The sequence below is a fragment of the Ursus americanus genome, chromosome 10 (genome assembly GCF_024610735.1).
Source record: "Ursus americanus isolate L20-20 chromosome 10, mUrsAme1.1.p, whole genome shotgun sequence".
Lineage (NCBI taxonomy): Eukaryota > Metazoa > Chordata > Mammalia > Carnivora > Ursidae > Ursus > Ursus americanus.
In genome coordinates this window covers 3,132,036-3,140,991 of record NC_142136.1, presented here as the reverse complement: position 1 = coordinate 3,140,991, position 8,956 = coordinate 3,132,036, and the positions used below count along the sequence as shown (strand labels likewise).

General features: G+C 51.9%; 1 long non-coding RNA gene across 2 annotated transcripts; it reads right to left on the bottom strand.

Annotated features, from left to right (window-relative positions):
• Nucleotides 1-1,541: 1,541 nt before the first annotated feature.
• On the bottom strand, nt 1,542-7,590 carry LOC123776731 (uncharacterized). Of its 2 annotated transcripts, XR_006775476.2 has the most exons (4): nt 6,948-7,590; nt 5,143-5,321; nt 4,690-4,793; nt 1,542-3,832 (listed from the first exon to the last, which is right to left on the bottom strand). It is a non-coding gene; the product is annotated as an uncharacterized LOC123776731 (long non-coding RNA). The 2 variants fall into 2 exon arrangements; XR_015725885.1 differs by lacking the exon at nt 1,542-3,832 and having other exon boundaries at nt 4,607-4,793; nt 6,948-7,584.
• Nucleotides 7,591-8,956: the final 1,366 nt, after the last annotated feature.

Here is an 8,956-nt window from a genome sequence, read left to right as displayed (position 1 = left end):
CACCTCGCGAGGAAGCACAATTAGTAAAATCCACCCTCACAGAAGCGGAAGAACAGCCTCCAGGGTATGCAACATGTCCGTGGTCACAGCCTCCAAATAAGGAACAGAACCAGTAAAAACCCACATCGGTCTGACACCAGAGCTGGATACCAAGGGATCCCTCAGACAGCCCCTCCCCCATGACCTCTGAGGTCACCAGGGAGCCGACCCCCTCCAGGCCAAGCCCTCCGGCCACCACAGGCTCCAGCCCCCAGGTGCTTTCTGCACACCTTTGAACACAGATGAAGTCTACCCACTCTGCCTCATAGTCTTGACCCAGAAAGCCCAAATAAGCTCTATTTCTCAATTCTCAGCAATTAGTCAAAGTGATTTGTATGCCTTTGTAACCATATATTCTTAAAAAGTTATGAACCAAGTTTCCCGTTTCTAGCATTGGATTTAAAAGGACTCTGACATCTTTGCATGCAGACTTCTTCTTTTCACACATGAATCGTGATGCCAAGCAGAAACGCTAGTCCACAGAAATGCAGAACTTGAACAACAAAAGCCTACCTGGGCACTTGCTTAGCGGATTGTTCTGAAATGTCCCCTCTGTCACCTTGCTGGGCTGGCAGCCCATGTCACAGACCCACACCCTACAGCTTACTGAAAACGCTTGTTTTCAGGGCTCGTGGGGTCGCTACGTTCGTTTCCATCACAGCTCAGTATCACAGTGAAAACGCACGTGATTCCATTCACCTTGTGGGAGCCTTGTTTCAAAGACTTTGAGGAAATTAGAATTTCAAAATGAAAAGTGATTTGCGTATTGCTAGTGGTATGCACTGCACGGAAGTCGCAAGCGAGTAGAGGTGGGGGTGAACGGCATGGTTAACTGTACTCTCCCAGGCTTACCTCCCCGCCTGCAGGTGATGCTGTGATTTCACCAGCCCCTGGTCTTGTTCCTCAGAAGAAGGCAGAGGCCTCTGGAATGCATTTGTAGTTGTGAACTTTCTGGAACCCTCCATCATCTAAGCACGTAACCTGTCTTTGCTTTGTTGTGCTTTGCTCGTGGGACTATGTGAAGTTAATGCCAGAAAGAACGTAGCATTTCATTAAAAACTGTATTAAGCTCTCACTCTAGTATGGGTAAAATAATAAAAGAGTCGTAAAACGCAAGGGCCGAGAGGACCTCAAAATCCACTTAACTCAGTTGCCTCGTTGAACAGACAGAAACTGTAGCTCGGAGATGTTGGCTTGTCCAAGGGGTACAGCCCTCTCGTCTCATTGGGGCACGTGATGGGGGGAAGCATGGAATTCAGATGGACTCTGGGGACCCAGGTGTGCATTCCAGCTGCCCCCTTCTAGCTCTGGGGGTCACCTCCCTGTTGCCAGTGTTCGCATCTGTAGTGAAGAGACTCTCTACTTCACAGACTTTAAACAGAACGCCATAGGTCAAAGGCCCAGTTTGTACAGGTGATTCTCGGAAATGTTATTTCCCCCCTTTCTTCTTTTTTTTTTTTAAGATTTTATTTATTTATTTGACAGAGAGAGACAGCCAGTGAGAGAGGGAACACAAGCAGGGGGAGTGGGAGAGGAAGAAGCAGGCTTCCCAGCAGAACAGGGAGCCCGATGCGGGGCTCGATCCCAGGACCCTGGGATCATGCCCTGGGCCGAAGGCAGACGCCTAAAGACTGAGCCACCACCCAGGCGCCCCTATTTCCCCCCTTTCTAAAGGCATCTTGAGCCAGCAGGTATGATGGGGTGGTCTACCTGGCTTCAGCCTTCAGTCACCCTATTGTACCAACCAGCCGCGTCATCATTTGGCGTCACCCTTCCCAGACAGCCCCGGCGCTGTTCTGTGCAGTGAGCTCAGAGGTTGCCGCAGGTAACCCCCAGGGGGGAAGCTGAGAGGCCGTGGTTGACCCAGAAATCTGTGACTGTTCCTGGAGGGCTGAGCTCCTAGACTCCTCTGAATAGATGCACTCTTGGCCCATGGTTGGACATGGGAATGGGTCCTTGGTGACTCGTCCAGTTACAGAATTTCGCTTGTCACCTTGCTGGGTTGGCCGCCATCACGAAGTCATTTCTTACACTCTTGCCTCCTGAGCCAAAACCCCAAACTACTTCTCAAGCTCTTGTCTTTCCCAAATCCAAGTTCACAGCCTTCCAACAACGATGACACCAGAGATTCCCCATACCCCTGGTGGGAATCTTCTGGTCTTTCTGCGAACCAGGGACCCCACACTCTGGATGGTCAAGGAAAAGGAGAGTTTACGTTTTCTAAAATGCCAGCAGTTCCTCTTCCTTGATACCAAGAAATTTCTGTTCATCAAAGAAAAAACTCCCCAATCCAGAGAAACATAAAGAAGAAAGTTAAAATCATTCATGAGCCTACCAACCTGAAATAACTACTAATTTTTCACATTTGGGACCATAAGGTAACAGAGAGTCTAACACACACACTATTTCATAAACAGCATAAGGCCAGCTTTTCCCTATGCCAGTAGGTATTATTCTATGATATCTTTCCTTAGTGGCGGGAGCATAACGTACCCACTTCGGGCAGGGAAGACACTAAAATAAAAGACATTTTACTGAAATCATGAGAGTGCAAAATAAAAAATCGTGCATTTGTTCTGAGTAAGTGAGCGAGCTGTGGGTCACTTCACCAGAGCCAACGGCCTGTGGTGTAACGTGGAATTCACAGGGTACGACAGGCCAAACCTCCGTTACCCCTTAGTTTCAAAGAGCATCTGCTCTGTAACTCAGACGCATATGGGCTAATACGGACATTAACCTAACAAGGCAGCCTCGTTCTGTGATCAAGACAGCCAGGATCAGTGGAAGAAAGACACAGGAAGCATCTTAAAAACTATAATTGGGGAAGACGAGAGGCATTGAAGAGGAAACAGGAAGCATGTTTAGGAATGATTAGTCTAAGAGTGGAGCCCTCGTGTGTGGGGTCGCTTCCTGTGGTCTGGGAGCCGGAGCTCCCGAGGGTCCCGGAGCAAGCGTGGGGCCAGGCGTGGGCTGACGGCGCAGATATCCTGCTAATGGTCCTCAGGCTCCTCATCGCAGACGAGCCTCCTGAAGAAAAGCATTTCTTGCACGCCTTGACGCGGCAGGCCGCTGCTGGTGCTGGGGACACAGGGACACAGGACGCGGCCTCTGCTCCCCAGGGCTCAGGGGCAGGGGGACCGACACGTCAGAGACACTGGTGATGTCTCCATCCTGCATGCAGGTTTTTGGGCTCGCGGAGGAAATGGCAAACAGGGCGTCTTAGGCAGAGAGGTGTTTCCGCACAGGTCGTACCCCAGCTCACCCGCAGAATAAGCCGCGTGGCCGGGCAAGCAGGCAAGTCGCCGGCTTGGGGACAACCGCAGCGGGCACCAAGCAATGCCGCGTGCTGCGCTGGGGGCCCTCCTCTGAGTTCCAGAGGATGGAAGACAGAGCAGACCCCGGGCCTGGTCCCCAGGATCACCGAGCCACAGCCGAGCCACGTTCCCTGTGGCTTAGCCATCCCCTTACCCAATTTTCTTCTCGAAAATGTTGACAGCCCCTGTTTGGGAAGGCCTCGTGGAGGCTGAAGAACAGGGGTCAGCGAGCACGTGAGGAACACACGTGGCTGCACACCCACCTGTTTGCACCTCTGCTGCGAACCTCTCTGGCGTGCGCTGAGGAGCCGCTGGAAACAGCTGGAGGCGCTTCCCTTCACCTCACTCTCTACTCAGAGCAGAGTCCCTGCTCGCTCTGGGCGCCGCTCCACACTGTAGCCCGAGACGAGCGGCCGGCCTGGGTGCTCTGCGCAGCGTGGCCGCCTCGGTCCTGTCTCCCCCAGCCGTGCGATTTCTTTCTGCACGTGCCAGAACCAGCACAGACGAAATCAAGAACCCATGGACCTTACTGCCAAAATACCACGTTAGTGATAGCAAGACTGACGTGTGCGCACACACACAAGCACACACGCGCGTGCACACTTACACACACACGCGTACACACATGTACACGTATACATATGTGTGCACACTACACAGGTACACATGCACACACACGTACACAAACATGCACGCATGTGTACACACATGTATGTTCACATACATGTGTGTACGTACGTGTATGCACGTACACATGCACACATGTCCACACATATACACGTGTACACGCATACGCATATGCCCACATACACACACGCGCACATACACACGTGCACATGTATACACGCGTACACATACACCACATATACACGTGTACACACATGTACACACATGTACACATACACACATGTACACACACGTACACACACATACACATACAAACACAGCAAGGTAGAACTTCCCTTTTTCATAATTACAAATCTAGTTTTAAAGTTTAGAATCAGGGGCGCCTGGGTGGCACAGCGGTTAAGCGTCTGCCTTCGGCTCAGGGCGTGATCCCGGCGTTCTGGGATCGAGCCCCACATCAGGCTCCTCCGCTATGAGCCTGCTTCTTCCTCTCCCACTCCCCCTGCTTGTGTTCCCTCTCTCGCTGGCTGTCTCTATCTCTGTCGAATAAATAAATAAAATCTTTAAAAAAAAAAAAAAAAATAAATAAAGTTTAGAATCATAAAATCTATATTTTAATACTACAGGGAATTTCCGTTGTGGTTTTTTTGCCTTGGGAAAACTGTTCGGATCTGCGCTCTGTAGACACTTTTGCGGGAAGACGACGTACCGTGCCCCGTAATGTCGGTGACCAGTATTTATTCTCCGCTTTGCTCCTGCGACTGCCACACAGCAAAGCCTTTCGCTGTGTATCCAGGGCTGCCACGCACTGACCTGCAGTTAAGAAAACTGGAAACCAGTAAAACACACAGAAGGCAACAGATAATGCACAAGAGGTAACTCAAGGTAAAGGCCGCTTCCCTGGACGCTGCTCCCAGAATTGCTGGATGATTGGGCCCTGCCCCGGGGATTCTGGTCAGCACCCCTGCCCTGTATCTCACTGCTGAGGGGGCAGTGCTGGCGACCTACCCAGAGTCACTCTCCTGGGAAACGTCACAGGCCAGAAAACGCCCCCTGCCTGTGCTCTGTGCTCTGTGCCCAGGGAACCAGGTAAATCAGCAGTGAGAGAGCGTGGGCAGCACCCAGGGAACGGCTGGGCTCATGTATGTACGTGGTAACTTACGTGCTTGTCTGCAATAGAGGATCTGTGCCCTCGACGTGAGAAGGATCCCATGGCTCACGGCTGACGTGCCCAGATGAGGTGAGAGCTCCACCGCACTTCCCTCTTCCTCTTGCCCGGCTTCTGGGAAATGTGTCTGTGGTGTGGGGACTTAACCTCCGACGGCCTCCTTCCTCTAAGCTCTAGAGAACACGGAGGCTTTCAGAGCATCCTTCCAGCTTTTTTTTTTTTTTTAAGATTTTATTTATTTGACAGCGAGAGAGAGACAGCCAGCAAGAGAGGGAACACAAGCAGGGGGAGTGGGAGAGGAAGAAGCAGGCTCCCAGCAGAGGAGCCGGATGTGGGGCTGGATCCCAGAACGCCGGGATCACGCCCTGAGCCGAAGGCAGACGCTTAACGACCGCGCCACCCAGGCGCCCCGCTTCCAGCTTTGGTACCACGTGACGAGAGCAATTAGGAGGGCTCGACGCCGTCGTGACGCCCAGGCTGAGTCTGCACATCACGTAACCACCCTGAAGGGCTTCGGAGAAGGTCCCTTGAAGCATGATCCGTGAAGGATCCCAGAGGGCGGCCACCGGAGGGTGAAGCAGGGTCCTCTCTGCTGTGAACTGTCCCCTGACATGCTGCGGGGGCGTCTGATCTGATCTGGGGGAGCAGCTAGAACAGGAGACACTGCCTGGTGCCTTGAGGGCTGCAGGGAAAGCCTCTGAGGGGCCAGTGCCAAGCACTGCTTTCCTCTCCGCCCTCCCTGGGGGCTGACCCCGCATACCCCTCCAGGCAGATGCCCTTGGTCTGCATGCCCCTCACTCATCACTGGGTCCATCCTTTCCACCCAGTCTCTCAGGGGTAGGTCTTACTCCTCGTGTGTCCATCCCCTCCTGGCATGGGGCTTGGCACTTAGCAGATGGCCAGGAAATGCCCTCGGCCTGGGGCCATCAGCGTCAGCCAGGCTCTGCCCCCCAGAGCGCTGGCCACGGGGATGCCATCCACGCACCTCCCGCCAGGGCCCAGGGTCCCCTACGATGTGGACACACATCAGTACGAAACACCTGTGCTTCTCTCTAGTCAAGTCATCTTGGAAAAGAGAAGCAGCCCGTGCTCCCCTCTAGCAGGAAGCATTGCTGTTTTACTAAAGTCACTCAGAAGGACAGCACTTCTCGCTAGAAAGCCTAGTGGAGTAGGGGCTCAAAGCTTCCAGAGGGGGCTCGAGCCCCGGCCTGATGGGCATGGGCCAGGCAAGGGAGCACAGAGGAACAGAAGTGCTGCTGGGTTCCCTGGAAGAGGCTGTGGCGAGCAGGGGCAGGGAAATGGCGGGGTGCGCAGGGACAGAAGCACAAGGGCCCCAAGGATTCCCTTTAGAGCGCAGAGGACAGCCCTAGAAATTCCAAGTTGCCAATCGCCATCTTCACTTTAAAAAGATTAACAGACCATGTTTCAGGGATGTAGAAAAATTGTCTGGAAAATGGAGAGTTCCTTATATCCCCCAACCACCCCACATTCTCAGCTCTTCTCCCTACTGTTAACATCCTGGATGATTTAGGGCCACGGATGAGCCAATACTGATACTTGGCCATTAACTGAAGTCCACCTGTGCATTAAAGTTCCCTCTGAGTGTTGTGCCTCCTGTAAGTTTTGACAGATGTGTAATACGGCACGTGTCGCCACTATGTTCTCATAAGAATCCTCCAAGCCCTAAACACCGTGCTCCACGGCTCATCCCCGGCTCCCCTCTAACCTCTGCCCCCCCCCCATCTTTTTACTGTGTGCACCGTGTCGCCTTTTCCTGAACGTCCCGTGGTTGGACTCACAGTGTGTGGCTTCTTTCACCGAGTGCCGTGCACGGAAGGTCCCTCTGTGTCTGCTCGTGCGTGGGTACCTCATGCCTTTTTACCACCGAATGATGTTCCGTTGTCTGGATGCACCACGGCTTGCTTATCCGTCTTCTCTTCTTAAATGGGGAGAATACACTTTTGGAGGAAGGCGAAGAGACAATCCTTTCTTCGTCCATTAAATTTCTTTCTTTTGCTTCCCTTCTTTACCGCCTTGTCCCCAAATAACACAATGTTCTAAATGTAAAGAAACTGGAAGTTCGTGAGTGGAGGGGTCACTACAGTGCAAGTTTGCTGGTTCCTGTTTCCATCAGGGGCCTGCCCCAAGGGTGCATATAAATACTCTGTGACCTCATTTATTAAAAATAGCCTGGTGAGCTGGGTCCCAACTGCTGTCTTACAGGGACGGTTTGAAACCTCTCATTGCTGCATTTCATCTTGCAGAAATGCCCCAGGGTATGAATCACTGGACTTGTTCTAGTCACCCCCCCCATTTTCCCAATAGTGCGAGGCCTCACGTCAGGCAGACGTAACCATAGTCCTTAAAGAACTCTGGACACCCGGTGTCCAGGCTGAGTGCTAGAGAAGGGAAGCCGTCCGGATGCTGACCGAATGACACCAGGCTCCCACAACTACCCAGCCAGCACTCGGCCGCTTTCTCGCTCATGGTGGGTTTTTATCTTAAAATATCCAATACTTTGCTCTGTTGTAAAAAAAAAAAAAAAAAAAAAAAGCCAGGTCCTTTTGTAAAAGCCACTTGAATGAAATTCAGCTAGTGAGTGTTACTCAGCTAGTTCATAAGAAACCAAACTGGTCGCAGAACGTGTGCAAATAACAGCCCGAGGGAGCCGGCCCACTGCTCTGGAAGGAATTCAGCTTTTCCCATATTTGGGAAGGACATGAGTTATGTGTCGTTGCCACAGGAGAAACCAGCGGGCACTTGAGGGCCCACCCCAGCTGACAGGCGTGAAACCCAAGACAGTAAGAGAGAAACTCCCTGCTGTGGGGAGACCGAGGCCAGCAGGTGGCGGGGCTCAGGAACCTGGGGGCGGGGGAGGGAGCAGCAGGAAGGAGAGCAGCTCCCTCCACCCGGCTTGCTCTGAGCTGGCTGGTCCAGCTCACCTGGTGGGGTGAAGCAAGCCCAGGGTCCTGTGGTCCAGCCCCCCACACCAGGGGCCACCCTACACACTCCTGAGCAAAAAGATTTTGAGTCAGTTGATATTTGACCAGAAAGTTATGCAGGACCACGGAAGTATTAAAATAAATAAAACCACATCCCACGTTCAATTATCCATGGTAATAGGTAGCAAGACTGAGTAAAAGATGCATGGGAGTGAGGAAACTGAGACCTCCTGAAGGCTTCCTGGGTGCTCTCAGTCTCCTTTGATTCTCTTCTACAAATCAGCAGGGGGCTGGAGTCATCCGTGCCTGTTCAGAGAATGAGATTGCAGCTCAGAGAAGTCAACTAACCCACTTAGAGTTGCACAGCTAATAAAGGACGGAGTTGCAATTTCAATGCAGGTTGGTCAGCTCACAATCTGCTCTCTTTTCATGCCCCACAGAGCCTCATGATAAAGCCCATTATTACAGTGGGTCTAACTTATGACAAGTCTCTTAAAAAATTATAGGCCAGGTCTGCAACTTTTTTTTCCCTGTTGTTCTGAATGTTTAGTGAGAGGGCAAAGCAGTCTAAGGGATGGCAAACTTAGGCAGCAAAAGAAAACCAAAAAAATTTCAAAACTGCACAAGTGTTTCCTGAAATACCAAGAATTCTTTATGATCTAATTGCTCCTCCAGCCTGCCAGCTGAGAACACACTTCTTAGCACCTGTTCTTGCCCTCTTGTTCAACCCTGTTTTTTGGTGGGTCCGGGAGGGTGTAGGACTCACCCAGTTTAAGTTACGGGTTTACTTTGTGATTGAAACAAGAGTCTCCTAGTAGATACCCATGGACATGCAGTGCACGTGAGCTGGTGGGTGTGCTGAGAGT